The sequence below is a fragment of the Schistocerca americana genome, chromosome 8, assembly GCF_021461395.2.
Source record: "Schistocerca americana isolate TAMUIC-IGC-003095 chromosome 8, iqSchAmer2.1, whole genome shotgun sequence".
Lineage (NCBI taxonomy): Eukaryota > Metazoa > Arthropoda > Insecta > Orthoptera > Acrididae > Schistocerca > Schistocerca americana.
In genome coordinates, this window is record NC_060126.1 from 249,683,335 (window position 1) to 249,695,797 (window position 12,463).

At 43.8% G+C, this 12,463-nt stretch overlaps 1 protein-coding gene across 1 annotated transcript in view; it reads left to right on the plus strand.

The window, feature by feature from the left end:
* Positions 1-12,463, plus strand: part of LOC124545739 (cubilin-like) — a 718,402-nt gene that overhangs the window by 43,645 nt on the left and 662,294 nt on the right. The gene's annotated exons all lie outside the window — the stretch shown is intronic.

The window sequence follows — 12,463 nt, forward strand, 5'->3', positions numbered from 1 at the left end:
ACCTCAGATGTTAAGTCCCATAGTGCTCAGGGCTATTTGAACCAGCGCCTCTGTTGCCCCTCGCAGCTTGGCGCGTCATGCGGCCTTAAATTGGCGCTCTACACAACCTGCTTCGGGCGTGCACATGCTGAATCTGATCAACTGACAACTGTGCTCTTTCTCTTGATTTCAAGTGGGAAAAGTAAGGCAACCACAGTTACATATTTCTACCGTCGCTCGAATTACCGGCAAGCAGAAATGACAATTGCCCACTGTTGTGGGCGTTGACTTCTGCAGACTGTCTCGAAATTGTTTATAAATTATTACAGCTCACATTAAAGAGTGAAATCGATCATATAACAAAATTAAAAAGCTTACACCGCTAGACAGAACAAAATTTCGAGACACATTTTACACTTCCGTGCAACACAATAAAATGTTACTACCCACTGATTGGCAAAGCGTAGTATACAGGGTGATTTTTTCCACATTGTACAAACTCTAGGGAGTGATCGATGAACAAAAAAGCTCTGATGAGCTTATGTCCGAAAATGCATGGTTTCCATGGTAGAGACCATTTATTCAATCAGACACTGTTACAGAGACTGCAGTCTAATATGCGCCGTACAATGCAGCCACAATTAGAGCGTGTGTTGAAAATGGTTTCCATGTGCCCCATCTCATGCGTGTAGGCGCAGTAGCATGTTCTGTCTCATACGTTCACATCGGCCAGGCTATATCCGAACAGTGTCAAAGGCAGTATGAATACGCTGCTCCCATCTGGAATGGGCTCTGCATACACGATGCTTTTGAGATGGCCCCATATCCAGAAATCGCACAGCTTGAGATTCGGAGAATGAGTATGCCATGCAGCTGGACCCCTCGTTCGATCCGTCGACCAGAGAAGACACGACTGAGATGCTTTCGGATGTTAACGGCGAAGTGGGGTGGAGCACCATCGAATAGCAGCCACGTAACTCTTAGAATCATCAACGCCACTGCTTCTAGCAGAGGAGGCAATGTCACCCGCAAGAAACGCCGATAGTTCCGGCCTGTTAGGCGACGTGGAAGGAAGACTGGTCCCAAAATACGGTCCGGCTGCATCGATGCTGATGATTCGCTGTCACCATACCATGGGTATTCTGCATACAATCTCACAGATGACTGTTATGAAAGCTGAACTTACCACTCCGCGTAAATTTGCCCTCATCCCTGAATAGGATGGATCATACAAATCTCGGAATCTAGGTTGCACGGAGAAGAAACCAGTGACAAAACTGCTCCCGATGCCGATAGTTTGTCGCTAGTAAGGTTAGTAACAACTGTCAAGGAGAATGTTCCACATGATCGTCTGGCGTACCCTGTAATGGCGAGCCAACTGCCTGGTACTGACACGACGGTCACCTTCCACAGTGTTAATCACGTTTTCCTCCGAGTCTGGTGTCTGAACATTTCGGGTACGTCCTCCATGATTTCCTGCTTCCTGAAACGTCCCTGTCTCAGAAAAGCGGCGAAACACTGTTGCAAACATTGAGTGCTGTGGGTGCTGTCGGGGGTATAGGCCTCCTGACACAATCTTGCTGCCTGCCGCTGGTTCCCATTTGCCTTTCCGTAAGAAAACACCATGTCGGCAGGCTCTCGATTCGAATACGGAACCATTGTGTACAACTCTGTATCACATCCACTATAAGGTGAGTCAACAAGAGAAGTCAATAGGACACATTACTAATTACTATGGTAGGAGATGGCGCTAGGGCATGACATATGAGGAGGAAATCATGCATACTGTAACTGTGGCAGTTACAGTATTCCATCTCTGTAACAACGAATGATTGAAAAAATTGTCTCTAGCATAGAAACCATGCATTTCCGAATATAAGTTCATTAGATCCTTTTTGTTCCATATCCTCTCATCGATCAATCCCTAGAGTTTGTACACGGTGGAAAAAATCACCCTGTATCTGTTAATCTTAGTAGTGGAAGATGGTAACCTAACACTGGAACATCTCCAGAATGACATTTTGCTCTGCAGAGGAGTGCGAACTGATTTGAAACTTTCTGGCAGATTAAAACTGTGCGCCACTTCAGGATTCGGACCTAGGACCATTGCATTTTGCGGGAAAGTGCTCTACAGACTCTTGGTTCCAAACTTCACAGCAGTTCTCCGCATCTTGTTGGAGAAATACTTCTGACCTTTCCAATACTGCGACATTTGGCTGGAGAGAATGAAAACTCTGGCATATGTATTAGGTTAAAAGTTGAAGTATGCATGCAAATTACACAAACGCCTTAAAACATGGTAGACAGACTTGATATTGGAAAGGTGCACTGTGCCTTAACCCAAAGTTAGTCAAAGGATCATAACATAGGATAGCACAAACAACACTGAGTGAGCAGCGAGAAGTTAGCAATAAGTAATGCAACACATTCTTTTTCACGGCCAATGTCGCTTAAAAAATGTGAAATTTGCTGTGGGACATGGTGGAATATTCCTGCTTCAGCCTCAATAGTTTCTTGAAATGTCCATGGGTGGTGGCACCATACGTAGCCTTCAAAATGGCGTCAGTATCAGAGATGTGTTGCACGCAGAGAGCTACCGTTGAGTTTCTTTTGAGGAAAAACCAGAGCTTCGATGATATTCACAAGCGCTTACAGAAAGTCAACAGAGATCTAGTAAAGAAAAAAGGTGAGGCCCCCTGCTATACCTGCAGGACAGGACAGATAGTTTAATTTGTGGAAAAAGGCCAAAATGAGTGGCTCTCAGTTGCATTTGAACATAATACTTTTTTCATTTGACAAACATTACAAGAGTAAAGAAAACATTAAAAACAGAGAAAGCCAAACATTAATTTTTGAATTTAATTCCCGGCTAAATGCGCCATTCAATCTCACGCCTTAAGGGCAAAAAACTTTAATTTAAAACCGGCTGAAGGCCAATCACTTAAGACTCAAAAACAAGAATTTGAATTTTAAAAGGCAGAAGGCCTTATCCTAAAACATTTCTCTAAATTAGGCTGAAGGCCCAAACAATCTCACTCCTTAAGGGCAAAACAAGTTTAATTTAAAATCGGCTAGAAGCCATACATAAACAAACAACAAGGACAAATGAGAATAGGCAGTGCATCAAATGGCGCTCAGAAGTTTCCAAGGGTCAGTCTGGAATTCATACACTAACGCTCGCTTAGGTGAGACAGGTAATCGGCCCAACAATTCTCAATCCGACAGCAACCCAACCGCCAGACAGTCAACGGACCAAGCGAAATGGCTCTGAGCACTATGGGACATCTGAGGTCATCAGTCCCCTAGAACTTAGAACTACTTAAACCTACCTAACCTAAGGACACCATACACATCCATGCCCGAGGCAGGATTCGAACCTGCGACCGTAGCGGTCGCGTGGTTCCAGACTGAAGCGCCTAGAACCGCTCGGCCACACTGGCCGGCGGATAATTTCGGCTCCACCGGACCAGCACACAGCAGGGAGTTCAATGGAACACGCAGAAGATATCGGCGCCCACAACGAATTACACATCCAGCTGTCAAACTACACGCCGTGCTGGATAGCCACAACATGACAAGCAAAATACACTGCCTGAATTTACGTCAATAGCCAGGGCAGGTAACCGGAATGTTAACGGCCACAAGGCAGAAGATTCCGTTGGTACACTTCTTTTCAAAAATAATCAAGTTAAGTTAAACTCCGCAGGAGGGCGGCTAGAATTTCTCCAATTTGCAAACACACGTTATTGCTCGCGGGAATGGCCCACAACGAAATTCAAACGACACAAGGTGAACAGCTAGGACTGGCTCTGATAGATTAAGTAAAGACTCAGTTTTCTGTCCGGGTTCGGTGAGCCACAGACCTCGTAGCAATGGGAACAGCACCTCACACTCCGACCGTGCGTGGATGCCGCCACCGGCTCCGGGCAAACTACGCGCCACGTAGACTTCCTCGCTGCTCCACGCCAACCGACCAACTGCCCGCACGTGGCACATCCAGAAACTGTAAGCGCGAGGCCAAAGATAGTACAAGGGTGCGAATATCGATACACGCTGCTGCTGCTACTCGCGGAGAGAGAGGCTAACAGCATAATCGCGATAACCGTGGGAGACTAACCACAAAATAGCAACCAGGGTTTAATGCAAAGCATAAGACGAGCCAGCCACTGCTCAAAAGGCACTTTGAGTTGTTGGCCGATCCTCTGTCTTCACCGCAACAAAGTCGCGCAAACCTCTCCGATCTCTTTCGTGCCGGCCGGCCACACACAGCTGTTACTCCTGCAACGTTGGAACGTGTGGACATTCTCAATAGAGGTGGTGGACAGATCGTAATCAAACACCTCTCTGCACCACTGTATATCTCTGTTGGTAGTGCTGACACTCATCCATCAGTTGGGGTACTCGAAAGTGTGTTCCCACTGGGTTCCTCGCCGCCTATCAGAAGACCATAAAGAGCTACGAAGGATTATCTGTGCGGAACTGCTTGCGCGATACGGGGCTGATCGTAACAACTTTTTGTCGAACATCGCCACAGACGATGAAACGTGGGTTCATGACTTCGAACTGGAAACAAAATGGTAGTCCATGAAGTGGTGCCACAGCAATGGTCCTCTGAAGAAGACGTTTAAAGCCGCACCATCAGTGTATAAAGTCATGACGGTGGTCTTTTGGGACTCTGAATGGGTTATTCTGTTTGATGTCCTTCCTCATGGTGCAACGATCAAATCGGGAAGTATTGTGCTGTTCTTATAAAAGTGAAGAAACGACTTCAGCGTGTTCGTCGCCACAAAAATGCAAACGAACCTCTCCTTCTCCATGACAATGCAAGGCCTCATCCAAGTCTGCGCATCCGACAAGAGCTCAGAAATTTCATTGGACTGTTCTTCCTCATTCTCCCTATTGCCTGGATCTTGCACCTTCCGGCTTACATCTTTCTGGCCCAATGAAAGATGCACTCTGCAAGAAGCTGTATGTGAATGATGGTGAGGTTATTGATGCTGCAAGACATTGGCTCCGACGTCGACCGTTACAATGGTATCATGCGGCCATACAGGGCCTCCCAGTAACTTGGCTTAATGCCCTCACATTGACAGAAGATTACGTTGAAAAGTAGAGTTTTGTAGCCAAAGGAGTGGGGAATAATATGGGGTATTGGAATCCTGAATAAAACCAAGTTGCTTTCAGAAAAAAATGTGTTTTACTACTTACTCAGCGCCCCTCGTACATTATTACTAATCAAACTATTAGTCATGTCTTGATAGGGGTTCAAAGATTGGCAAATTGTTTAAACGTTCAGAAATTTAAAATTTTGCACTTCACGAACCGAAAAAAGTTGTGTCCTATGACTATAATATCAATGAGTCACAACTGGAATCGATCAGCTCATACAAATACTGGCGTCTAAAATTTTATAGCGATACAAAATAGAAGGATAACATAGCTTCAGCCACAGGTAAAGCAGGTTGCAGATTTCGGTTCATTAGCAGAATACTAGCGAAATGCACTCAGTCTGCAAAGGAGATTATTGACGTAACGCTCGTGTGAGACGTCCTGGACTACTGGCCAAATATGTGGGACCCACATCAAGGGGGACTAAACGGGAGACGTTGAACGGATACAAAGAAGGGCAGCACAGTTGAGCACAGGCTATTTCGGTCTAAAGGAGAGTGTCATGAAGATGCCGAAAGAAGTGAACTGGCAAATGGCTGAAGATAAATGTAAACTATCCAGAGAATAACGTGAAATATATTCCTCTAACTTTCGAAACAAACACAAGTTTACTTCAACGGTTTTTTATTTCTGGTGCTTTAAAAACTGTAAAACTGTGGATAAATAATCGTAAACAGCGTTTCTAATTTCAATTCAAAGCTGCTAATAGTTAATTATCCAGAGAAAAACTGGACGCGGCAATGCGGGGATCCTGACAACACAGGACACATACACTGAAACGCTAAAGAAACTGGTATAGACATGCGTATTCAAATACAGAGATATGTAAACAGGCAGAATACGGCGCTGCGGTCAGCAACGCCTATATAAGACAACAAGTGTTTGGCACAGTTGTTAGATCGGTTACTGCTGCTACGATGGCGGGTTATCAAGATTTAAGCGAGTTTGTTCAAATGGCTCTGAGCACTATGGGATTTAATCCATGAGGTCATCTGTCCCCTAGAACTTAGAACTAATTAAACCTAACTAATCTAAGGACACAACACACTTCCATTCCCGAGGAAGGATTCGAATCTGCGACCGTAGCGGTCGCCCGGGTCCAGACTGAAGCACCTAGAACCGCTCGGCCACACCGGCCGGCTAAGTGAGTTTGTACGCGATGTCATAGTCGGCGCTCGAGCGATGGGACACTGCATCTCCGAGGTAGCGATGAAGTGGGGATTTTCCCATAAGACCGTTTCACGAGTGTACCGAAAATATCAGGAATCCAGTAAAACATCAAATCTAAGACATCGCTGCGTCCGGAAAAAGATCCTGCAAGAACGGGACCATCGACGACTTAAGAGAAATGTTCAATTTGACAGAAATGCAACCCTTCCGCAAACTGCTGCAGATTTCAATGTTGGGCCATCATCAAGTGTCAGCGCGCGAACCGTTAACGAAACAGCATCGATTTGGGCTTTCGGCCCACACGGAGTGGCCGCGCGGTTTGAGGCGTCATATCACAGACTCGCGGCCCCTCCCGCCGGAGGTTCGAGTCCTCCTTCGGGCATGGGTGGTGTGTTGTTCTTAGTATAAGTTAGTTTAAGTAGTGTATAAGTCTACGGAGCGTTGACCCAAGCAGTTTGGTCCCTTAGGAATTCACATACATTTGAACATTTTGGGCTTTTGGAGCCTAAGGCCCACTCGTGTACCCTTGATGACTGCTTGACACAAAGCTTTACGGCTCGCTTGGGCTCGTCAACACCGACATTAGACTGTTGATGACTGGAAACATGTTGCTTGGTCGGACGAGTCTCATTTCAATCTATATGGACCGGATGGATGTGTACAGGTATGGAGACAAACTCATCAATCCATGCGCCCTGCATGTCAGCAAGGGACGTTTAAAGCTGGTGGAGGCTCTGTAATGGTGTGAGGCGTGTGCAGTTGGAGTGATATGGGACCCCTGATACGTCTAGATACGACTCTGATAAGTGGTACGTTCGTAAGCATCCTGTCTGATCATCTGCACCATGTCCATTCTGCATTTCAACAGACTTGGGCAATTACAGCAGGACAATGCGACGCCCCACACGACCAGAATTGCCGCAGAGTGGCTCCAGGAACACTCTTCTGAGTTTAAACACTTCCGCTGGCCACCGAACTCCCCAGATATGACCATTACTGAGCATTTCTGGGATGCCTTGCAACGTGCTCTTCAGTAGAGATCTCCACCTCCTCGTACTCTTAACAGATTTATAGATAGCCCTGCAGGCATTAGTCGAGTCCATGCCGCGTCGTGTTGCGACACTTCTGCGTGTTCACGAGGGCCGTACATGGTAATAGGCAGGTGTACCAGTTTCTTCGGCTCTTCAGTGAACCATATTCTACGTAATTTGCCTCCGAGCACGCGTGACACATTATATGGACGCTGCACTTTCATGGGCCCCGCACAGCATTGCCCAGCAACATGTGCTATATATACCATATCTGAGAAGATGTTGCATATGATATGGGTCCTGCACTGTCAAGGACCCTGCACTGCACTGCTCGGTAGCAAGTGGTACATAAACCATTTCTTGGCAGACTTGTACGTGGTATGGACACTACACTGTCAGAGGCTCTGCACTGGGCTGCCCACTAGCATGTGCCGTGTACACCATCTCTGAGCATATGTGGCACATGGTATGGTCCCACACTGTCAAGAACCTTGCACTGCTCTGCCCTGTAGCATGAGCAACGTACACTGCTTCTGAGCATATGTGGCATATGGTAAGAGCCCTGCGCTGGCAAGGGCCCTAGTTGCCACTACTATGTACTGTGCACACCTCCTCGGAGTGTATGTGACACATGATATGTTCTCCACAATGTACAGCCCAATAGGACGTGGTATCCAAACGGCTTCTGACCATTTGCGGCACCACGTGGTGTGGACCCCACACTGTCTGGACCTTGCACTGCACAACAGTTTCCCTGGGGAAAACTTACTTGTCATCAGTTCTGCATTACAAATCACAAAATTGCGTACGATTATGTGCATATGATTGTAGAGTTTATTAAAGCACTGAAAATAACAGGTTACTGTCGTAAGATTGGGCGCATTTACTAACCTTTTAAGGATACATTCTATTCCATTAAATCACAATTTATACGTTAGAAAATGCTACAGGTATTTTTACCATTATTGTGTTGAAGATTATTTTCTATACATTGTTAAGAAAACTGGACTAAAACTCGTTTAGCCAGTCGGATGTTGCAGTGCATCAACCAGGTATACTTGCGGTGATATGACATGTCGATCAAGGTGCGAAAGTGTCTAAATACGAAGCCACAATTGCGTCGAAATCTGTAGCTAGTAAGATTTAAACATTAAACAATAATGAGTGGAGAAAATTTAGTAACAGAATACCGTTTGTTCTCCACAAAAAAATAAGTTTTAAACATTAAACAAGAATGAGTGGAGAACATTTTGTAACAGAATACCTTTTGTTCTCCACAAAAAATTTCACACCTGACGCTTCCGATTTCCAGCACTGCAGGAGCGATAAGATTTGTTTGTTGATATTCCTCGCAGTTCAGTGCTACAGCCGCAACAAGCTCCCGATTATCCGTGTTAATCCCCGCGTGATACTTCACGGATAACTTGAAAACAAAGATAATACAAAAAGCACTTTTTTCTGACAATTGCCATTTCCTGTACTTACTAAAAATGCTACATGCGGAATCTGACAGCCCACGGTATTACTTACGTGTTATCCGCCATCAAGTGACAACTTGTTTATAAAGTTACATTAAAAACATTGTATTTTGTATCACTTGCTTTCATTTACTTTCGGAAAATAATCATGCAATTGTTTATTTGTTTCTCATCCATATTTTACATTTTCTGGAGAGTGAAAACCTACCTATAAACAAATACATTTAGTCCTGCATATTTTAGTAACAGATCAACACATTTCTTCGCCTCGATGAGGCGATAACAGGTTCTTCAATCGCCTCGTCTTCGTTCTCTTCTTCTGTCGAATTCACTTCGCTAACTACAGGATGGTTATAAGTAAACTTACGGTACTTGAGAAAGCCTCGATGAAAAACGTGTGCTCATAGGACAACGAACGCCTATTTGTAAAGACATTTGGAAGAGACAACGTATACACCACAGAAAGAACCAAATTTTAATTTCCACACAAAATGGTAACATTTGGTAATTGCGAACCATGTTTTCGTTCCAGATTACCGGCGTTGCTCAGTGTGACGACAGCCTGCAATCGCACTAGAGATTTGCATAACTGTTCGCAGCACTTTTCGATCGGTGGACCAGGGAATGTTCATCTATCGTGACACGGCTTATGCACTGGTTAAGGGTGGATACGTCTGAGGGTGTCAGCAGTGTCAAGGGCACCTTCCTGTTGCCCATCGCGCTGTGAACTGTTGTTTTAGACGGCAAAATGAGTGGAAATTAACGTCTGAAATGTTTTCCTCTGCCAGCCAGTGGTTTCGATGCTGGGTGTCGCGGTTCTGACGTCCCCGAGCCGCGGGTGACTTCGCAGGGCGCCACGTTTTTGCACCATTACGGAAGAAGCTTTTAGGCACCTTTGAGCCAGTTTTCAAACTTACGCGCTGCAGTGGGAAACAATTACAGGGTTCCGAAAAGGTGCTCCTTTAATTTTGTTACGCAGCGTATAACTAACGTGTTCCGTGCTTCGTAACTGGATTGCGTCCGTTGCGTGTACACATTTTTCTCGCCTTTTTAAGTTTCCACGATTGAACAAATCACAGTTTACTCCGTCAGACATGTAAATGTTCAGTGCTCAGTCACTGGACTGCGGCAGTACCGTAGCACACGCACTTTTCGTTTCACATTTTCACCTTGTGATTTGGTACATCTACATCTACAGGATACTCAGGAGATGCCTGGCAGAGGCTTCGTCGAACCACAATCACAATAATTCTCTATTATTCCCCTCTCGAATAGCGCGCGGAAAAAAATCTATATCTTTCTGTGCTAGCTCTGATTTCCCTTATTTTATTAAGATGATCGTTTCTCCCTATGTAGGTCGACGTCAACAAAATATTTTCGCATTCGGAGGAAAAAGCTGGTGACTGAAACTTCGAGAGAAGATTCTGCCACAACGAAGAAGGCTTTTTTTTTAAATGGCTGTCGTCCTAAATCTTGTATCGTGCCCGTGACACTCTCTCCCCTACTTCGCGAAAATACAGTTCAGTAGTCACTTTGTTCCCAGCTTGAAGTCATTACAAAAAGCTAACAGTCATAGACTAACGATGAGCTTGGATAATAAATAATGCCCTGATTCACTCTGTATAACGGGTTACATCTTGATGTGACTCATATTACAAACAATCATAATCATCAATATAGGAAGCAGTTTACTAACTAACTAACGACTGATAAGGTAGTAAAATCAGTACACTTACATAAGTCACATACACAGGGGTTTAACTATTAAGGCTCCAAACGAACGGGTGATATGAACATTGAAACAAGCAAACAATACTAACATAGGACCTTAAGCCTTTGGGTTTCTCAATATGCCGTGTCCACAACGTGCAGTCATACCAAAGTTACAACACTGTCAATGTTTTGGACGGTGTTACTAGTGGTGAAAGGATGCATTGGAAGCACGATGGTCACCGGAGCGCTTTGGTATGGCTGTTGGGGAATGCTAACTTCAAACCTTTCGTGACCAGAGGGACATCCGTGTCTCACAAAATTATTTCCCCGAGTTCACAGGGATATGAAAGTCTGACGCCTGTGTTGCGCTGCGATCTAGCGTTAACTGTATCAACTATTTGGAGCCAACAAGCTCATTGTTTGGGATATGTTGCGCAAGGTTTTGCTTAATTGTTTCATTTTTCCATTGTGCATTTTGCGTTTTGAGGGTTTTATTTCATCATTTTTCCTGTCAGTAATAAACTGAGTTAAGATACATGTGTCTGTCTTTTTTACCTTGTTTGCTACAAATATACAGCTTTGTGTACATGTTTATTTACAAAATACTTTCAAATTTGTGCCTTTTGTTCACATTTGTATCTAAATTTTTACATTTATGCATTTTATTTGTTGCTGTAATCTAGCTTTGTTTCCCTTGATTTGATATGAAACGGAAACTTACTTTTTTTCTTTTTACGGATCCTAATCTGTAGTAAATAAAAAAAAAAAAATTAAAGTGGGATGTATCTTATGACGTCCCGCTGGACTCTAGGGGAAATGAATTTAAGAAACCGCTTATTCCACTTTGAGTCCACAGGACATAAAACGTCTGATTTAAAATAATAATAAAACTACAAACAGCAATCGAAATGGCCTTACTCAGTATCCATTCTAAAAGCATGGAACTAATTTTTATAGTAATATCTACAATTGTAATTAACTCCGTCACGAAAGGTTTTAGATGGCCTTTTTGCGGAGGATGCTGGGAGCAGAAGTTTGCGGTAGGTAGCAGTTTGGCTGCTGGGATAAGTTCCACCTCCTCTCAGAGCAGGCAGATTAGAGATTACTGTATAGCTAGAAGCGAATATGTGGCGGGTTAATGCATTACAGAAGTGACACGAAAGTCGATGGCGAGCTCCGTAACCACTCGAAGTTAGCCAATTTTCACAGATAAGAAATAAAGGTTAATGTTTGATTAATGCGAAGATGAGGGAATCCCCGACTGTGTACACTCGAACATGAGACTGTGGTAAGTTCATGTTATTACATGACACTCTAAAAGTTTGCAGCTACGTCTCCAAGGCGCATTTAATGTTTCTCCCATTTTTGATGCCGTTTCGTGACGAATATTTTTCTTCCCCTTTAAATACACAGTGATGACTGAGACCCTGAATTTGACTCTATCTCGTGTGCTTCTCTTTCAGATAAGGTTTTTCATTACTAAACACATTCCAAAAGCATCATATAATTGTTCCAGATTTCTTAGCATTTGATTGTACGCGACCATTAGTTGCCAATCCTGTGGGAAGAAAAAACCGTATTAATGTACCTGGGTCATTTCATTGTGAATCTTGCCCAACAGATTTCTGTAGCATGCTAGAATTTAAAATGTAGTTACCAGTGTCACAAGTATAATACATGATTATGCAATAAATTAAAAAATATAAAATAAAACTGAACAAATGGTATTGTAATGGCTCTCAAGTTGAACAGGAAATACTGTAAGAAAAAGTTAATTCTCATCAATAGAAGAAGTGATAGACAGTCCTGTGGTTGGGGATGTGCCGTTTGTATACATAAATTAGTTGTGATGTTCCTCTCCATTTAATGAACATGTTACTATATCACATTTTTCTATGAATCATTTTTCACAGCCAGTTTTGG